Raw genomic sequence first — 17,633 nt, 5'->3', positions numbered from 1 at the left:
TGGGGGGCCAGTCACTTCATCACTGGGGTTCCAGTCACTTCATCACTGGGGGGCCAGTCACTTCATCACTGTGGGGCCAGTCACTTCATCACTGGGGGGCCAGTCACTTCATCACTGGGTGGCCAGTCACTTCATCACTGGGGGGCCAGTCACTTCATCACTGGGGGGCCAGTCACTTCATGACTGGGGTTCCAGTCACTTCATCACTAGGGTTCCAGTCACTTCATCACTGGGGGGCCAGTCACTTCATCACTGGGGGGCCAGTCACTTCATCACTGGGTGGCCAGTCACTTCATCACTGGGGGGCCAGTCACTTCATCACTGGGTGGCCAGTCACTTCATCACTGGGGTTCCAGTCACTTCATCACTGGGGGGCCAGTCACTTCATCACTGGGGGGCCAGTCACTTCATGACTGGGGTTCCAGTCACTTCATCACTGGGGTTCCAGTCACTTCATCACTGGGGTTCCAGTCACTTCATCACTGGGGTTACAGTCACTTCATCACTGGGGGGCCAGTCACTTCATCACTGGGGTTACAGTCACGAACTATCCAGACTATCTGCTCTGCCACTATCATTCACTTGACTCTCTGTCTACAGTACACTCTCTCACACACATAGAGCATTCCCTCCCCGACCCTCTCTTTTCCTCATATGCACACACACAAACACACACACACATACTCACATGCACACACACACACACACACACTCACACGCACCATACAATACTGCTGCTATTTATCATTAGCCTCCTGCTCGGCCACTTTACTCCCGATTGTGTGAATTTAACATAATCCGTCACTGCTATTGTTATTGATGTTGTTATTCTTTGAGCGGTGTATATTATTTCTATTCACTTTTTCTGTGCTGGCATTGATACTTTTTTCTACTCTTTGTTTGGGTCTAAGGCTGAAGAGGTTGTGAACAATGCCGAGTGGCTGTGAACGAACAAGCGCTCTCTACTAAGCGTGAAAACAGAAATTTCAATGGCATTTCCTAAAAGTAAGGTCGCAAGCTGAGAAGAAAATATTTCAAAGCAGTTTTTTTGGTCAATTTCATCCTTGGCTACAGTGTATTAATACCCAATTTTGAAGGTCTGACTTTAAAAAATTAAGAGACCCTTTATTTTTATTTTTACATATGAGTAAAAACAGGTAGGGTACGAAGTGGCATATGTTATGGAAATCTGGATACTCAGTTATCTGTTGGCTATATCATACATGAAACACTTAATCTTATAAAGTTAGCTTTTTCTTCCACATTATATGAACCATGGGAGGCTGAGCTGCACCAGTACTCTAGACATTCTTCTCCTAAGATGAGTCAGATATGAAAAAGGTTTTTCCCCGCGGGCTCATTTTGTTCCTGTGCCAGCCACTGTGCTCTCAGTCACAGGTCAGGTCTGACCAAGCGGACAGAGGTCGGTCCGAACACACCGTGAGCCAGCCAGACAATTAGGGGAGTGACACATCCTGGCTCGTCAGTCAGCCAAACTGCCCCTGATGAATCACAGGGTTCTAACCAAAAGGAACCATGGCAGCTCCCTCAACAGCTGGCCCTGCTGAAAGCCTCTCTGCATACAATAACATCCAATTCTCAGTGCACTGCACACATTTTCACCAGGGCCTGTACAGGGAAAACGGTGCAATCAGTGACACAAGCCCAGCATCGTCTCAGTTGATGGACCTTCTTTCCCATCCTACACCCTAGTTACATGGCTGCTGTACAATGCCTGTGGTTGTTTGAGACATGGTGTAAGTGTGATATTTGCAAGGTGTGCATCAAAGCCTTGTAGTGACATAAGACATGAGTCTGCACTCAGCTGTCCTATCGGGACCACAGTGTTGAGACGTTATAGCATAGACATAATTGTATATCTTGGCCCCAATTTCTTTTCCTCCTCATTTCTCATTTTTTGCGTCAGTGACGGCAATTCGAAGGAGAAACATGGATTTGGCCTTTATACACAATATATTACATTAGCATTTAAGTAATTTAGCCAATGCTGTTATTCAGAGTGACTTATAGTAGTGAGTGCATCCATTTTTTGGCTTTTTATATTCAGTTCTCTGGAAAGGTGTTAACATTATTTACTGCCCTATTTGTCTGGACAGTAAGTGTTTATTTACTTGGAAAACCCCACTATATAACATTTGAATAAATACAAATAAACATTAATACAAAAAAAAGTAAAAAGAGTTTATTGTGTTGTCCAAAAGGTAATTAATATGTATCTTGTGAAATGACTAGAAGCATTTATTCAATCCAGAGTATGTAGTGAAAAACCATTAAGCCTTCATCAGAGTTCTTAATGTGTCTTATAATGCATTCTCCTCCCACTCATGGATTAGCACACGGGTCCTACAGAGGGTGGGGCAATTGGCCAGTAGAGTTAATTGGAAAGCACAGAGTTTTGGGGGTTAGTAATCGAATATGATAGCCATGCCTGGTTACTATCTAGCGACTCCTTGTGTAAGCTGTGAGCTCAATTCAGGTAGAAGGCCAGAGAGTGCATTCCTTCCAGCCTGAAGAATTCTGATCCAGACTTCCTTGTTGAGCAGGTAGCGTGATAAGAAACAGAGTGGCATTGGATGTGCTTTAGAAGACAAATCTTGACATCAACTACCCTTGGTTCACTTGGTTGATGCGCTGTTGTGATAAAATGCATTGTCCAAACTATCATTACACATAACCTTATATTTAACACTATACAAACAGCATGTTCTTTCTATGTCATACAATAAGTCCGATCTCACAAAATCACATTGACAGAGTCAGTCAATTATCAGACTGGCAGCTGGAATCATCAGGTATCATCTTGATCTGCAACACAACCAGGAGGACTTTGGACAGTGGCAGCAACGACTCTTTAGAGCCTGGTACTCGGGAGGTGTAGGCCAAGACCTCATGTCCTCCTAAGTTAGAATGGAGCAGGAGACAAGAACATTTAGAGAGTACATTCCTTTGGTTTAAACAATTTTACAGGGGAAATAGAGAACTGACCATACTCCCCCTGCACATTAATATAGCACTGTAATACCTTGGGGCTGAGACAGGGGTGTCAGGTGACACTGTGGCCCTATCCTGGGGAAGCCCCGGGCGGGGCCCAAAAGGCAGGAAGTCAATCCACCCACATTGCCAAGCACAATGGGTGCAACAGAGAGACAACAAGCCAGTGACTCCGCCCCCGAATGGCATTGGAGAGAGGACATCCCCGTGGCGATCAGAGCCCTACTGTCAAGACAGCGAGGGTGGACAGTATCAAGCCTTTCCACTCATCTTTACAACCCTGGGTGGAAAAAAGCAGATCTTGAGATACATTTCATATGTTCATCAAAGGAGAGATCAGGGTTGAGGGTAACGCCGAGACTTCTCACAGTGTTTTGGGATACGACCACAATATACAAAAGTGTGTCATCAGCATAACAGTGAAATTTGACATTGTAATACTGGATGACATCACCCAGAGGCAGCATATACAGTTTTGCACATACCCTGTAGGAGTTTGCATACCCTGGAGGAAATAGTGAAAATTTGGCATTCATTTTGAAAATATGAAGGCATGCTTTTATTTAAGGATAGTGATCATATGAAGCCATTTATTATCACATTGCTGTTTGGCTCCTTTTTAAATCATAATCATAACAGAAATCACCCAAAGGGCCCTGATCAAAAGTTTACATACCCTTGAATATTTGACCTTGTAACAGACACACAAGGTGACACACACAGGTGAAAATGGCAATTAAAGGTGAATTTCCCACACCTGTGGCTTTTCAAATTGCAATTAGTGCCTGTGTATAAATAGCCAATGAGTGTTTTAGCTCATTGACTATTTGATGGCAAGATGAATGCAGCATGTTATCAGAAAATAAGGTGACGTTTCTGGAGTGGCCATCACAGTCTCCTGACCTTAATATCATTGAGCCACTCTGGAGAGATTTCAAACATGTGGTTCAAGACAACCAAAGACTTTGCATGACCTGGAGGCATTTTGCCAAGACCAAGAATTCGGGGTCTTGTAGACAACATTTACAAAAGACTACACACTGTCATTTATGCTTAAGGGGGCAATACACACTATTAAGAACTAAGGATATGCAGACTTTTGAACAGGGGTCAGTCTTTGTTGCCATATTTTGTTTTATGATTGTGCCATTCTGTTATGACCCAGAGATGAATGTGAATTCCATAAGAAATATGGGATTCACATCCAATATGTTTTGCCTGCTCACTCATGTTTTCTTTACAAATGGTACATATATAATACATTTTCCAAGAGTATGCAAACTTTTGAGCACATCTGTATAGTGAAAATAATAATGGGCTCAAAACCGAGCCTTGAGGAACACCAAAACATACTTTTGATTTGTCAGAGGACATGCCATCCACACATACAAACTGATATCTTTCAGATAAATTAGATTTAAACCAGGCTAGAACGTGTCAACGTACTCCAATATGGGTTTCCAGTCTCTCTAAGAGAAGGGAATGATCAATAGTGTCAAAGGCAGCACTAAGATCAAGAACCTTTGTCATTAGAAGTTCATTTGTTACCATCACAAGTGCAGTCTGAGTGTTCTGATGGGGTCTGAAACCGACATTTCATATATGTTATTTGTCTTCAGGAAGTCATTCACTTGTTGAGAAACATTTTCTATGATTTTTGAGAGGAACAGGAGGTTTGATATTGGCCTATAATTGTTTAATTTATCTGGATCCAGATTAGCTTTTTTCAGAATAGGCTGTCCGCCTATTTTTAATGAGTTTGGTACATATCCGGAGGATAGGGAGAAATTAATTACATTCAACATTGGCTGACCTAGCACAGGAAGTAACTCCTTAAGTAGTTTTGTTGGAATCGGGTCTAGTTGACAATTTGTGGGTTTAGAACTCATTACTATTTTAGTGAACGTGTCGAGCGATACAGGGTCAAAATATCCCCACTTACACCATGTCAGAGACGTTCTGGGTATTCTCAGGACAACTGAGATTTTGAGGACTATACCTTCAGGAGGAGTCAGTTATTTGTTTTCTAAATGTGATGATAATTTCATCAAAAAAGTGAATTTATTCATTACTGCTAAAGTGAAGACCCACTTCACTTGTTGAGAATTTCTTTTTTGTATACTTTGCAACTGTATCAAGATACATTTTTGATTGTTTTTGTTCACCTTAATCAGGTTGGAGAAAAAAGCTGATCAAGCAGATATGAGTGCTTTTCAGTATTGTAGTGTACTCTCTATCCAGGCTATTCTAAATACTTCCAACTTGGTGGAGTGCCACTTTCACTCCAATTCTCTGGAGGCTTGCTTGAGTGCTCTAGTCTGTGTACCAGGGAGCATGTTTCCTGTTGCATTTTTCTTTTGTTGATAGTGGTGCAACCATACCTAAAGTAATCTGCATTGTTGAGTTTAGATCCTTGATTAGTTTGTTTGCAGATTTATTTACTCCATTATGGATAAGCAAGCCTGGAAGGATATCAACAAATCTCTTTGTTGTCTGAGAATTTTAAATTTTAAAAGTCAGTGTTTTTGTGTTTCTTGTTTTAATGATTGTGACAGTGTGTTGGACCTGCAACATTGTGAGGACACAATCCATTGAGTCAGTTATGGTTTCAAAGGCTTTTTGAAGAGGGTCGTTTGACTTTTCCATATGAATACTGAAATCACCAAAAATTAGAATAGCATCTGCCATGACTACAAGGTTAGACAAGAATTCAGGAAACTCATTGAGGAACATTATGTATGGCCTGGGGGGCCTGTAAATAGTAGCTATGAAAAACAATTTATCAGCCTGGTTAGCTTTCATGAGAAAAAATTCAAAAGAATGAAAACCAGCAATGTGTTTAAGTGTACATTTATATTTAACATAAATATTAGCAACACCCCCCCTTTTCGGGATGCAGGGGGATATGATCATTAGTGTAACCAGGAGGAGAGGCCTCATTTAGAGCAGTAATTCATCAGGCTTTAGCCATGTTTCACACAGGCCAATAACATCCAGTTTATGATCAGTGATTAATTCATTTACTGCAATTATCTTTGAAGCAAGGGATCTAACATTAAGGAGTCCCATTTTAAGATAGGAGACAATAGTCTTTTTTTTTTTTGACCAAGGTGGAGGAAGGCTTTATCTTAATAAGGTTGCTATCGTTAGCACTACCTTGTTTAACTTTTCTCAGCCTAGAATGAGTCACAATCTCAATAGGCAGAACTATGCTAACTGCTCTGGCTATGCTATTGACAGACTCCACTTTACTAGCAACAGCCTGACCTGCACCCTATTTCATGGGGTGCATATCAGTAGAGCAGGCTAGCCCCACCCTGCACGGCTGCCTCCCATTGGGGCCTCACCAGGTGGAGATATAAAAAGGCCCCAGTACAGAAGGCTGGGAAGGAAGCTGAATGGAAATTCTGAAGGAAAGAGGAGCCAGAATACGATGGCCAGCCATTTCACCCTTGGTGCTGCTCTGCCCCAACATTGAGGTAACCGGGATATAAGAAAGACTGCCAGGACAAGGGTGTAAAGGCCGCCACCATGAGTGCCTGTGCCCATTCCTCCCAAACCATCTCCGGGAAGCTGCCGCAGAGACAACGCAGTCACCGATGAGGAGGAGTTGGTCTGTTGATTCTGTCCTCACCACTTCTGTTTTGTTGAATTAAACTCCCTCCAGGGCCGTCCATGAACACTTGAACCGTGTCTCTACCTGTTACACTTAAAATTAGCTAGCTGACCGATCTATTGTTATACACAAATGTTTTTACAGTATTTCAGTTAACCAAAAGTTTTAAGCAATACACATGTCAGTGCACATGTCTGATCAGCTGTGCACTGCCTAGCAGCAGCCACTGACAGGACTTGCAGCAGGAGGCAGCTGCTATGGAAATCTCATTGTTGCAAACTAATTAGCAACTTGGCAACAACAGCCAGCTATTGGTGGAAATATTTGCTGTGCTGGTTAGCAGCATCCCTACCTATTCCCTTTCCTATGAATATTGGCTGGCTAATCTAGGTAAGCTAGGATCATTGACATTAGCGGGCTGATTTTACATTAGCTAGCTACCCAGTGAGCTATCCAGCTTACGTCCTCTGAAATACTGCACATTGGAGCACAAAACAATGTGATGGAACGCCGTGACCAATTTTTATTTTCTTTCTGGCAAGCAACAGTTAGGAGATTTTGATTTTTAGAAAATTGGGAGATTCAGATTTTGTGCCAGTCAGGGCACTGCACATATGTTATACCTTTCGCCAAGCTCTGTCAGCGTTATACGTTCCAATTGCGAATATGTGTTGAAAAATGCATCCACATATTATTTAAATGTTATTTAAATTTAAATGTCATCCCAATAGCTCTTGCTAATGTGAATAGACCCTAAGGCCCTAGTCTAAACTCAGTGAACCTAGATTCAGTGAATTAAATTCAAGGTAGAGTGCTCTTGTCTTATGAAGCTGAATATGTTTACTTAACATAAGAAATTGAGGTTAGGGGAATGAATAGCCTACCAAAGATGTTTGAAAGATGTTTGAGGTTAGAATTTGAAGAAACAGAAATGACACATAATGGATCATATAAAGCAGTGTTTCTCAACCTTGCTCCTGCTCCTGCCCTGCGTGTTTAAGTTCTCTCATTGCCCATACATACCTGATTTAGCTCATCTCGGACTTGATAATGAGCTAACCATTTGAATCAGGTGTGACAGAACAGGGAGAGATCTAAAACATGCAGGGTGGGGTGCCTCCAGGAGGGGGGTTGAAAAACACTGATATATAGAATAGTCAGTGGCGGATTTATAAATGACATAACATCAGCCAGACCAAATCCTTTCACATCACATGCCCGCAAAAATAATAGTAGGCCCATTTCACATGTTGTTTTTATTAGTTATGTTACTGCCAACACATTAAAAGTCAAACAAATACAGTTATTCATGGTCTGACAACCATGACTGCAAGTATGAAAACCGCGTGCTATGCATATCAATAGATTAAAATATGCATATATATTTTAAGGACCTAGTACATTGTTATAACTACAACAATATTTTGTTATGTTATAACAAAAGAATAGCTACAAGGTTAATTGTTTTTCTTAACAGCTGGCTGGATTACTCAGTGTGTCTGTGTGACTACTGCACATTTTCTCTCTCGCCTCCTTCCTGTTAGCATCAACAGCAGGTTAAGGCTGCACTGCAGTGTCTATTTTGTTGTCTAGGTGCTGAAGCTGCCGCCTAATCACAGTTATTAACTTGCTTCTTACTTGTTTTTCTTTCTCAGACTGAATAGTCCAGAATGCCCTCATCTGTTGAGGGCATTATTCACTGAATGTACCTTTCCTGTGGTGTTCTTTTCATGTGACACAAACCTACGTAGGTTACCACAACCACTGAGTAATACCATTAACAAGTATCAGCAACATGGATGCCAGGGATATTAAAGGATAACTCTTGACCCAATTTCAGCCTTCATATTTAAAACAAATGGATTTAAGTAATTGGTGTGGGTGATTGTTCATAAATATTATTTTTGGGGGTGGGTAAAATGTTTGGAATGCTACAGGCTTATAACCCATTTGGGGGGGGGCTTAGCTTGAATTGAAGGCATCGCTCGGGGCTCAACCCATGCATAGGATGCTGCATTAACTAATGCGAATTGCACAAATTTGTTGCTTGATATATTGAGTGTTCAGAACCCTTCAGATTCATTTATTTGTAAAAGAGTCTAAAGGCAAATCTGCACACAGCCCAGAGCTACTTTTCTAGATAAGAAATGCAGGGAGATTAAAACCACAAGTTTTTTTTAAATCACTCAATAAATTATTCTATCATTGTTTATCTATAAAATATAATTTTATATGAACATATGAAGTTGCATTTATTCCCCCAAATAAACTGATTAGCATTTAAACATTTGATTTTGATTTCTAAGCTGAATTTGACAAGTACTGATGTGTTTTTAAAACGCATAACAAAAATTTTTGGTGTTTCACAGCACCTCAAGTTCAGGTTTTTAATATCTGTATTCACAGAATACACTTGGAGTTTCCTAATCAACAATACTAGAAAATAGATACAAATAGGCAAGAAATTATTAAAAATAATATCAACAAGTACCATTACTAATAACACATTAAAGAGAATTTACATAAGCTTTTACACAGTATGTATGTGTGTCTGTTTGGTTGACTGCGGGTGTGAGTGCAAATGAGCAAAGTCAGTGTAGGTGGTCAGACCAGTCAAGGGTTCAGCAGTCAAATATGAAGCCATATATTTTAATCTAAACAACTATTCAAATATATATTAAAAGATGGCAGTGTAAAAACAATGGAATTCTTGTCATTGCTTAAAGCAATCTGACATTTGCCCATTACATAATGTTGTGGTTCCATGAGGCAGTTGGAGCTCATGGATTCAAACAAACACACCAAAAAAAAAACAGAAGCAGCATTTGTTTTTTCAATGAAGATATATATATACAGAATACTGTATGGACTACCTCAGAGTCCACATAAAAGTTGTTTATCATGTTCAAGTTGGATTTTCTCTCTCCCCACTATTCATTCTCTGCTCATTTTTGCTCTCTTCTCTGCCGTGTTGTTGTCAAATCCGAAGTTAACTTTCGCAAAACAGCAATGGTCTAGGGGAAAGCTGCCGCTGTTTTTTTAGAAACCAGTATTTCTTTTGGGGTTCGGCTCGTAACATTTATTTTCAGCTCCATGCTGTAATGACTGCATGCCCTCATTTCCCAACAATGAAATTGGGATGGGGACTGTGGATCGGTCCGTGGACCTATGTGTGTATGTGTGTCAACTGCATTGTGTGTATTGAGTTTGACGCAGAACCCATAAAGATATATCAGAGATACTCGCTAACCAGTATCCCAAACACGACTGGCGCAGCATAGACTACACTTGGTGAACGAGGCATGTTGTCATAGAGATCATGCATTGTCCCAGGAGTACATCGCTTGTGGGGGGTGGCGTGCTATTCTGTTGCTTTGTTTTGAATTGGAAAACCAAATGAATTTATCCAGATTTTGCATACAGCCCTGCGGCAGTTTGTATTACAGCTTTTCTCTCCCTCTGTAAAATAAAGGGGAGTTGTTTTTTTCTTCTTGCAGGCATAGGTGTCTCTTGTCATGGAGATCTGGTATGTACAAAATGTCACTGATTGGCCCAGGAGGGAGGTGCATCAATCGCGAGCGATGACATGTTTACTCTTGCCTCGTTGTGAATTGGAAAGGGGAGGGAATTCATCCGGAGTTTGCATACAGCCGGATGGCAGTTTTTATCACAGCTCAATACCATCCTGTTGCACTGTAAATGACAGGGGAGTTTTCTCACATTCTGGTGTCTTTTTAATGGGGCAGTGTGCACCAGCTCAGTCCAATTGTGGTCTTCAGAATGAATGAAATGTACCCAGGAATACCTCTTATAAATGTATCAAGAGCTTGTCTTACTGTCATACCTCATCCGAACCCCAAAGATATAATACTTATTTTGTCTAATACATGCAAGCAAAGATAATCTAAACAAAAGTATTTGTTTGAAACACTTTACAGTCAAATCATTGCAGTCATGAAACATGGTAAAAACTGTTCTGACAAAAAGCGTCTCCTATTGAATACCTGGCTCCCTTACCATTTTGATCAATGTTCCAGACACAATGTAATGTTGAGTCTCTCCTCTCTTGCCGTAACATAATGTCTAGCACTTTAGAGATAATCTTTAAATGATTTTATGGCCTGACCATTATTCGACTGGACGACTGCAGATGAGGAAAGTGGCCCTTCCGGTAATTAAAAAGTCATCTCTAACACAGATCTGCCTCATTAAAACATCGTAGCCTGGCTGGGAAGTGGTATCTGCTCTGGAGGAATAAAGAAAAGAGCAGCTGAAATGGCAGTCTGAGGTAAGACCCGGCCTACTATTCTGTATAAAGGATAATGTATAAAGGATAATGCATGGTTCTTAGTTCAGAGTACAAAAGATAAAATGTATTCCTTTGTAGAGCTTTAGAAGCTTTAGGATAGATAGTAAAACCTCCACAATGAGAGAACAAAATAAATCCTAGTATTTTCACTAGATGGTTAGACAAATGCACATTTTTCAGAAACGATAGACTTCCTTTTCTAACTACTAGAAAGTTAGACATTGACAGTGTGTGTATGTACAATGAATCGCTAGAGCAAGAGTTAAGTAGATAAAGCAATAAGAGAGATAAGACATACTCATTGATATTTTCCCAGGCTTTCTGTGAGAAAGGCGGTCGCAGAGGAATTTTGTGGCAAGGTTAAGCCATTGTTAATTCCACATTGCTTAATCATTCTCCTGAAATAACAGGAAAACATCTATATTGGAGCAATGAATAGATTATCAGGATTACTACTAGATGAGGATGTACAGTACACACACGGACACACACATACACACACACACACGCACACACGATACAGTAATAACTAGCTGCGATTCTGAATTAGACTCCAATTGTAAAGTGATAGGCTCTTTTTTCCCTAATGCTTTGTTAAACATGTAAATCTCTGCTTATCTTTAAAACATTAACATAAGCAACGACACTCTGCATTTAAATGATATTTCACACCATCAAATCAATACTGTGTATGATAACCTCTCTTATTCATTCCAGATATTGGTTTTCTTTTAAATAATATATTTGCTGTACAGCTACCTCAAATAGTCCCACACTGAGGGCTGAGAGGAGGGATTTCAACGGGTTTCTAAAATTAACCGTTTACTAGGGTTGAGAGGCCCTTTCAACTCAACAACACCCACACTCAACAACCTTGATGGAGGCAGGCCAAATAATGGATTCCAGGGGGAAACTGATGAAATAGTGTGGAGAACCGCCAATCTCTGGCGGGAGGGTAGGAAAGCCACAGAGGACATGTTATGTTTGCTTCTTATGAATAACTGTTGATATCCTACAGCTTAATATCTTTATTAACTCACTTTCCACTCCCTCTTTAGCTGCCTCCCAAACCTGTTCCCTAGACAACTCACTCTCGGACCATAAGGAGCACACTACAGTGCCTAGGGAATGGGATGACATTAGGGATGCTCTCCCTTTCTCTCTGTCTGTCTCAGCTGTCGTGCGTGTTCTTCTTGTATTGTATTTTGACCCTCCTGCCTCCCCATAGGAAGTGCATCATGCGTTAAGAATGTTTATAAGAAGCATGAGCTGATTTGTCAACCCTTAGCACAACCATGTGTCCCACAGGATGCCAAATAATGATTTTAACTGCCCGTCAAAAAGATTTATCCACCTAATCCGCCTGCCCCCCCCCCTCCCCCGCCCCCACCGCCCCCTCCAAGTGAAAGGTGCCGGCTAATTTACGACAGAAGCGACAATGGGCAGTCCTTCACAGTGAATGAATGATCCGGCCTCCAGCAAAAATAGGTAATTTCCTCTTAATGTAGTGCTGTAAACATTTATCATTGCGCCAAGACCGCGACAGCGCAGCACATCTACTGTAGCTACCGAGGCTGTGACCACATCACACACGGCCACGCTAGACTCTAGTGATCTACACAAGGAATAGGGTGCAATTTGGGGCTTCATTTGCGGTGCAGCAGGGCCCCCGATCCTTCACCACCCGCTGTCTGGTGGGTTTCATGAGCTCATATAGCCGTGATGTTATTAAAGACAGCAGTCCTCAAGCAATACAAAGAACGGCCTTTCAGACAGAGATCAGTGGATTCCACGAGAGGGATCTGAGAATATCATCTGTGTGTTTGCGTGTGAGAGTCTATGTGCACACACATAGAGACAGCACATACAGGCATACTCTCATGTGTGTATATGACGGCCCTGTGAAAAAGCAAGGGCTATTGTCGAGGTAGCACTGAACGTCGCTTTAGGCTGTAGCTATCGCGTTACATAATGTAAATATTCCAACAGCCCCGGTCGTATTGACACTTTGGGACGTGTAATATTCCTGTGCCTGTTGGTAGTGGGGGACGTTCATTAAGCAGGGGGATAAATAATGCACAGCCACATTAACTCTCAGCCTACGACAGAACAGCAGTCCTTGCAGGCTGCACATGAATTCATAATGCAGAAAAACTGAAAAGACAGAGTGAGAGAGAGAGAGAGAATAACAGACAGATAAAGAGACAGATAACAGCAGAGAGAGGAGGAGGAGAGAAGTTTCATGTATGCTAAGGCCGGTGTTGTCCAGGGGCATGAACCTATGCAAAGCAATGCAGTCGGAATGCACAGGACCTCTGTAGTCCATGTGTCTGGCTATGGATGCTGTAGTGCTGTCAGAGCAACGTCGCATCAGTATTTCAGTCTCTGGCTCCTGAGTATCCGTCAAAGAGCCACAGGCAGCACACCCCTAGTCCTCTACCGATGAAAATAAGGCAGAAAGAAAGACTGAGACAAAGCAGAATCTTCAAAAACCTTAATAAAGATTTTTTTTTCCCGCGGTGCTTACTTCCAACGCTGGATTTTGGACTGACCAAAGGTTCGTCAAATCCCAGTTCAAAAGGGAGTTTGGAGAGCAAGTCTGATTCCAGGGTGGTTCTTTCGACAATCACACAGCCGGTTAAATCCAGTGTCACAAAGAGATCAATACCTCCTTAAGGTGTTTACGCAGGTACACTAAATTGACATGCTGTCCACACGCATTTGCATTACAAAGTCTGGGGAGAGGCGTGGGCCTGGGGCTCCGTGTTAAAGTCCACTGACTCCACCAGATTCAGGTGGATCAATTGCAATTCTGTCAGTCACAATCATTCCCAAATGACCCATTTCAAAGGACAGAGGAGATTTCCATTAAGGAAAAATCCATTCGTTTTCTCACTGGCAAAAAGAAGATGAAGATGACCAAGACCATCATGGCCGTAATGATAATCGCATGCTTTTAACAAAATGGCCATCTCAAAAGACCTGTGCTTTCTGCAGTAGGTCTTTTGTAGGGAACTGGAAAGGTTTTTGTTCAATGTACAAAATAATAACAATATGATGATGACAATGATGTTCTCAGTACCGATGCTCTGATGGATGCTGGCAGCTGTTATTTTCAATATACCAGATGAAAGCCTTGACGAAAGCCCAGGGTGCACTAAAGGTCTAATAGTCTACCTCTGAATGATTCATCTATAAACTAATGGGCATCTTAGAGTTCTTTCAAATTCAACGTCCTCAGTGTTTGGGTCGATGTGAATCCACAAGCCTCAACATTTCCCTTAAAATGTTTAGGATCCACGGCAGATTTGCTTGGGCATAAACAGAATGAGACCACTGAGCCATTTACCACTAATACTTTCTCAGGGTGGGCCTTCACTGTGGTGTGGTAAATAGACATGTCCATAAGGAAGGGTTGCATGTTTCCTAAGCAGCGGGCGTGGGGTCGTTGCCACTCATCAGTCTTACGGCACGAGAGTAGGGTGAAGGTAACACTGGACATTACCCCAGCAAAGCAACAGTAGCATGTCAGTCTCTTCTGCTCTCACAGATCCATAGTAGATCCATATGCACAGTGTAGTTGTTTGTTTCAGTAATTAGTCAGGCATTGTGTGTGGGTTGGTGTTTTTCCTCTCTCTTTCTCCATCAATGTCTTTCGGGCAGGGGGTTGCGGCGGGTCAGGAAGGTGTGACCGGCTCCAGGTTACTGGGGACACTGTGGGGCTCATACCTCCAACAGGGCCAGTCTCTAAAACCACGTCATCGATTCTCAACTGGTGTGAAAACATTCAAAGCTCTGATGAAGTTGTACGCTGTAATTTCCCAGTTCAGATGTTGCTTTTGAGTTGAACTGAATAGAAATCCATAACGGCCTGGTATGGTTAAGTGCTTTGATTCGACGTACTCACAGGCTCTCACCCAGCTCACAACCCACAGAAGAGTTCCTCATTGGGTTGAGGCATAACAATGACCTCTTGCTCAAACATTAACAGTCAATATCAAGGAAGCTATCACTTCTGTTGAAAGTTAAACCACAAAGTAAATTTCACCTAGATCCCTGAAGAGTTTAATTAAGGGGTATTGTTGCATTCGGACAGTAAAATACTTTTCTGGTGTGCTCACATTGATGTAAAGATCGATGTAAAGCTGTTTATCAGTGACTATCTATATAGCTATAGGACTAGTGGTCTACCAAATATATATATGTTTATATTAGTTATTAATCTATTATTGTCTAGTACAATATTTTCCTAAGTAGGGCCACTTACTTTGAGTACTATCTCAGCAAGCCTACTTGAACTGTAAACTGTTGGCTATGCCTAGCTAGCTACAAACTGACTGTTGACAGAAAAAAAATGTGGGGGGCAATTTGTCATTATTTTAGTAACCAGTGCCTGTATTGGAAGGGGAGTGTTTCCACTACTCCTAGGCCAAGGGTTCCCAAACCTTAATTTTAAAACATTCTCCCCTGGCCCCATTTTCATATCAGGTGACCCCACTTGGGGTTGCAACCCCTAGTTTTGGAACCTCTGTTCTAGGCAGTCATCCATTAGCATTAGTATTAAACCCTTCACAATGTTTACAGAGACATTTAAGTGTTTGTATCATTGCCCAAATAGGAGAATGTTGCCAAAACCAAGACAGTCCTACTAAGTTGTTCAGTGGAGTTACATGAGGATGGCTGCGGGCCAATCTTGCACATGGGTATATTAGATATTTTTGCTACTATTTTTGAGACAAGAAAACGCCACGTATTAGTTTAACCATTTATTGGAGAAAAGTGCACAGCATAACTTGGTGTTAGGTTCTTCTTCTCTGGGGTAACCCACTTCCATCACATGATTTTGTACACTGTATGATACTGCCAGTAACAATATCAACACCATGCAGTGATGGACTGGCCATTGGGAAATTCAGGAGTTACATGGGCTGCCCAGCAGCTGCTCATTATGTCCAATTTATCCCAGGATGATCAGAATGTTTTGGGCTTCAAATTCTCGCTCCCTGTTTCTATTTCTCTGGGGCAAAAAGGTCTACACATCGGCTACTCACATGGACTGACCCAATATTTCAATATTGAATGGGGAGGAGGAGTGACCCCGGCATAATATCATTTTTTTGGAGAACGGGATTGGTCAGTATCTTAAGCAAAGTTTTCTTTTGTATTTGCTGCTTTTCTTAACATACATTTGTTGTTAAAATGGAGAGGAAGAAGAAAGGTGGTGCAGAGAAAGTAAGGGAAAAACGACTGGTCTCTTGAAGCAGATGCTGCCAAGTGCAGCAGCACAATGGAGATGTTTCGATGGCCTATTTAGAATGCTGCTGACAGTGCTTCTCCATCACCCAGGCAGACTCAGCCCAAAGGTCATTTTCCTGTCATACCAAAGTTGAGTATTCCTACAACAGTGGCAGGAAAATGGCACACATGATATTGCGCTTAACTCGCTAGCTTCCTATTCATTTTACTGGTGTTCGTTATTTTAAAATATTTTCTTCAACTTTTGGCAAATGTTGAATGTGTGCTAGCTTGCTTACTAAAGTATTGTGTAAATGAATTACTGGTTTATTGGAAATGTGATAAATTATGATTTTTCGTAAATATATATATTTTTTCAATTAAAATAAGTTAAAAACAAGTCAACTTAATAGTTTATGCAGTGTTTAAGATTAAGGGAACACTGAAATCAAACATTGGGCTCGATGAATGAAATATATTAAAGATCAAAAGCTTTACTGTAAATCATTGTGAAGAAAATGACATAACAGTCAATGGAAGCCAAAATCACCAACCCACTGAAGGCTGGATTCAAACTCACACCAAAAATCAAAGTAAACAACTGAAATCTCAGGCTGTTCCAACTTGCGTGATTTCCTTCACAGCAACTCATAATGTGACTTAGTAGTGTGTATGGCCCCCATGTGCCTGTATGCACTCCTGACAATGTCTGGGGATGCTCGTGATGAGATGGCGGATGGTGTACAGGGGGATCTCCTCCCAGACCTGGATCAGGGCATCAGTGAGCTACTGGACAGTCTGTGGCGTTACTTGGCGGGTTGTCTTGCAGTTGCCTCTTTCATTTGCACCAATACAGGTGACATTGATTCACAATCGCTTATGCTTCCAAACTGGATAGATTGATATTTGATAGTTTAACAGACTTTGTGTTATACTGCGATCATTATGTGTTCCCATAATGTTTTTGAGCAGTGTAGTATAGTCAACCAAAAGAATTGCCGAAACAGAGCCTAAAAAAAAGGGAGAGGATGGAGGCAGGGTACGAGAAAAGGAAATGGAGGATATTACAGGGAAAGCAAACATGCTGTGTCACATTAACTTGCATGGAGGGCACGATCAAGCATTTCACTCGTCCGATAGCAAACAAAATATATTTGTGATGTTAAACAATATAATTGTTAAAGTATTGTTAGTTAGTTCAACAATTATTGTAATTAACAAGAATTTAATTATTATTCTTGCGAGACGTTCGGTTCGGTATGCGTTGCGATACGATTTAATATAGTCTAGTTTTAACTACAAACATAATTCTTTTGTGTGCAAAACTAACACTCTTAACTCAGAGTTTCCCCCGGAGATGGATCTTGGAGCCGTAACTTAGCAACTGAAGTAGCCTAGTACATGTACGCAGCCTCGTAAATAAATATGGTGAACAAGCCAGAGCTTGAGGAACTCCCGTAT

Source organism: Esox lucius, chromosome 19 (genome assembly GCF_011004845.1).
Source record: "Esox lucius isolate fEsoLuc1 chromosome 19, fEsoLuc1.pri, whole genome shotgun sequence".
Classification (NCBI taxonomy): domain Eukaryota; kingdom Metazoa; phylum Chordata; class Actinopteri; order Esociformes; family Esocidae; genus Esox; species Esox lucius.
Note: the sequence above shows the minus strand (reverse complement) of the source record.